This window comes from Penaeus monodon, unplaced genomic scaffold (genome assembly GCF_015228065.2).
Source record: "Penaeus monodon isolate SGIC_2016 unplaced genomic scaffold, NSTDA_Pmon_1 PmonScaffold_139, whole genome shotgun sequence".
NCBI lineage: Eukaryota > Metazoa > Arthropoda > Malacostraca > Decapoda > Penaeidae > Penaeus > Penaeus monodon.
The window spans coordinates 71,743-76,155 of NW_023642932.1; the positions used below are offsets into that span (position 1 = coordinate 71,743).

Sequence of the window (4,413 nt, forward strand, 5' to 3'; positions counted from 1 at the left end):
TTTTTTTTTTTTTTTTTTTTTTTTTTTTTTTTTTTTTTTTTTTTTTTTTCTTTTTCTTTTTTTTTTTCTTTTCTTTTCTTTTTTTCCCCACCCATCCACACACCTCATCTCACCTCATCCCCCTGTCCCTATCTAGATTTCTTTCCCTTCATCATCCATCCCCCATGTTTTATGTTTTATGTAATGTCCATCTTTCGTTCTGCCACTGGAACTCCCCAACCTCATTCTTTTTATCCTCGACTTCTCTTGCTTAAAAAAAAAAAAAAATTGTTCTGTTTCCTATATATAAGTCACTCGTTCCCACTAATATAAGTCAATTTTGTTCCTATTACCTAATTAAGTAACTATACATTGTGTTCAGTCATATCTTTTCTATTAGTTCCTTTTCTTTAGCAATATAAAATATAAACCAATAAAAAATCATAAAACATTCATAAAAATAAATAAACATAAATAAAATAAATATGTATATAATTTATATATATATTTATCTAAATAAAAAAGAAAGAGGTATTTATTTAATGGTTTTAACCTATAATAATACTCCTGCGATTGCCAGCACTTTAGCAAAACAAAAAATAACAATAACTGCTCACCCCCTTCCCCCGGAACTCCAGACATGAACGAAAGATACCCTATACCATGCAAGGGGTCTCGCCCCCCTACTTTTACCCTCTTACTTCCTTCGATTTCCCCACTGTGCCTTCCCTCCCTCCCCACCTTGTTATCTTCATCTCTTTACTCCCTTTTATTATCATTATTATTATTACGAAAGCAGCATTCCCCGATCCTCCAGCAGAGCAGACAACAGTAGCAGCACCACAAGGGCTGCCCAGTCCTTAGCCGACTGGGGAGCCTACCGGCTCCCCGTTGATCTCTGACTTCAAATACCAACACCCAGCCATACCTGTGGCACTCACACCCACAACAGATTCTCCCCAAAGAGATAAAGACACCAGTAACCTCAAAAAGAAGATGGGCAACCATCCATCTTCTATACCATCATCTAATGTCTGCTAAAACGATACAAAATAATGATAATGCTTATCTATTATCTTTTACTATAAACTGTTCCACTCGAGCCAAACTTACCTCGACAAAATGGTGACATTTCTACTGCATCCTAGAGAGGCGAGGAAGCTTATTTTCTCCTGCGAAGCGTTGGAATTCAGGTACTCGTTCCAGACGAAGTCCATTCCTTTTCGCCGCCTGCCTTTACGCCCGTGCACATCAGCTCTGACCGAAGGTTTGGAGAGATGATACTGCGGGAAAAAAGTTATGTAGCGGCTGCTGAAGAAAGAGGAAAAATGTTGCAACGAAGTAAATACAGGAGAAAAGTCAAACGCAGTTCTGAACAGTACTGCTTAGAAATGAAAGATAACAGAAGGGATTATGCTGTGAATGCGATTACAGTGACGATGGCCCTAGCACTGTGATCATAACGAAGGTCGTATCAAGAAAGCAGTAAAGGAGAATCGAATTTTACGTTCTGTTCTCGGGGTGCCTCATCCACTGGCGAAAAAGACGCAGCGCCTCATTCCGACAGTTCTGGATGACCCAGACGGCACGCCAGCCCAGCGATAGTTTTGTACACACCCTCCGAGCGGCGATCGCGCGATGAGCCGCCAAGGCAATTCGATACGAGGGCAGGCAATATCAAGTCCAGAATATAACGCTGGAATCATTACGACAATTCTTATATATACATACACACACACACATATGTGTGGATGTGTGTGTTTATATATACGTATATATATATATAAAATATATATATATATATATATATATATATATATATACATACATATATACATATACATATACACAATTAAATTATTCAATACTTATACATGTACAGTATTATATATATTCAACACCTATACATGTACAGTATACATATATATTCAACACCTATACATGTACAGTATACATATATATTCAACACCTATACATGTGCGTATGTATAGTGAATGGTAAAACACTCCGTGTTGATACCCACCATGCAAAAAACTCGATTTATTGAAAATGAGACTACAGTTTCGAAATCCACCTGGATTCCATCTTCAAGTCTGAAGAGGAAAGGATAAGGAGAAGTCCGATATGCGAAGCTTAACCTCACCCGGGCTATGCCCATGAGGGGAGCCCGGCCTGTGTCGACTAAAGCCGACTCGCTCACGTGTGTCAGCTGGTGCTGACTCGGCTGAACCTAGTCCTTACCTGCCTTGGTGCCCAGCCACAGCAGTAACCTCCAGGCGACAATTGCAACTTTTCGCGCCTGGGAGGGGCGCGAACCGCCGACCCCTCGGATGAGAGGCTGACAGCCCCGGAGGCTGAAGAGGAAAGGGAGGAAGGGGTATAAAAGAGAGAGGAGAGGCAACGCGGTCCCCCCTTCCCCCCCTTTAGTTTATCAGACGCGGTAGCATGGGGGAGGTGAGGACCAGTCTGCAGGCATGGACATCAGCAGAAGGAAAGACAATTCGCGCCGCTGACCAGTCCATCGGATGGCCTGTGTCCCACTGATGGCAAAAGAGGGCGTTGTTGTTGTGTCTCCTGGATACTGCGTACTTATGTTGAGACAGACGCTTAGTGAGACTGGCGCCTGTCTCGCCAAAGTAATGTTTATCACAGGAGACACAGGGAACAGCATAGGTGCCCACCTTCGAGGTACAGGGAGAACTAGTATGGGCCAGTTTGCGACGGAGAGTGTTCACCTGGCGAAAGATCAGCCTGCGTTTGAGAGGTGAAGAGGACGATGGAGAGAGTAGATCTCTTCAGGCTGAGGACGGGCAGGTGATGAGTCTGTTTAGGAGAAGAGTTGTGGTAGAAGGTACACCGTATCCTGGATAACGGACGTCGAGAACATGACGAAGGTAACCCAGTTTGGAGAAGAGTGATGCAGAAGTTGATCTCTCCATCCAGGTACTGAGGGTCACAGATGCGGAGGGCGCGGAGGAACAGCGAGGTGGCAAAAACCTCTCTTTACATGGAGAGGATGATATGAGAAGTATATGCACATACTGCTATGCATACACGTCTTGTATATGGAGAAGGAGAAGTGGTCAGCAGAGCGATGAACAAGGATGTCCAAGAAAGAGAGCTTGTTGTAACCTCCCATTCCACCTAGAAACGGACGGAAGAGAGAGAGAGTTCAAGGCAGGGTCATTAGGCCAGAGAGCAAAGACGTCGTCGATATACCTCAACCAGACCAACAGACGAAGGGAGATGGAAGGGAGAAGCCCAGACTCGAAGAATTCCATGAACAGGTTTGCCAAGACTGGTGAGAGGTGAAAGCCCATGGCAACACCGAACGTCTGAGAGTGGAAGCGACCCTCAAAGAAAAAGAATTAGACTCTACACACAGACGTCTGTCCTCACCTGCCCCATAGACACCCACTCATATGTATATTGTATGCTATATACATATGTGTATATGCATATATATATATAATATATATATATATATATATATATATTATAGATATATATATATATATATCACAACACACAACACACACACACACACACACACACACACACACACACACACACACAAATCTATATACACATAAATGTGTGTGTGTGTTTGTAAGAGACCATGAGATTAGCCCTACAAGAATATGATGAAAGGTGAGCTAAGAGTGAAAGAAAAAAAAAATTAAGGATGTCTCCCTCTGTCTCTTTTGCACTGATTCAATCTCTCTCTCCTTATATATATATATATATAGATATATATATATATATATATATATATATATATATTATATATATATATATATATATATATTTATTTACTTATTTATTTATATATATATATATATACACACATGCACACACACACACACACGATGTATATTATACACAAATACGTGTGCAGTTGAAAAGGGCCTTTATGGTTGCGAGGCCAAGAGTGTCATAGCTGCTGTATTCGGGTCCAAGATTGATTTTGGATGCTTTCTATTGGACTTTTTTTCTGGCTTATTTAGCTGGTGTTATTGAGGCTGGATGATCAACAGAGTGGTACGTACGCAAGTCTGGGTAGTATGAACCTATTGAAGGTCGTGGATAATTCCGATTTTGGAAGACCAGGTGACTTCAATCGGCGGAGCATGTAGATTTTGTATGAGGCCGATTCGACTATGGCGGCGATGTGGCGGTCCCATGAGAGCTTGTTGTCGATGATGACCCGAGCAGCCTGGTGTGGTTACCACGTCAAGCAAGTGGTCGCCCAGGGTGAGTGAGGAGTGATGGCGAGGTCGAAGTGCGAGGCAACGGTCTTCTGCTCGTTAACAGTGATATGGCGGTGGTCCAGGCGAGGAGGTTACTGAGAGTGGTTTGGTGGTCAGCGAGAGTGTTGGCGACGGCTCCTTTGGGGAGTGTTATGCAAGGCGTCGTTGATGAGGACCAAGAAAC

The 4,413-nt window shown here is 42.5% G+C and overlaps 1 pseudogene; it reads right to left on the reverse strand.

The window, feature by feature from the left end:
- Positions 1 to 1,088: 1,088 nt before the first annotated feature.
- LOC119569292 overlaps positions 1,089 to 4,413 on the reverse strand; it is an 11,460-nt pseudogene continuing 8,135 nt past the window's right edge.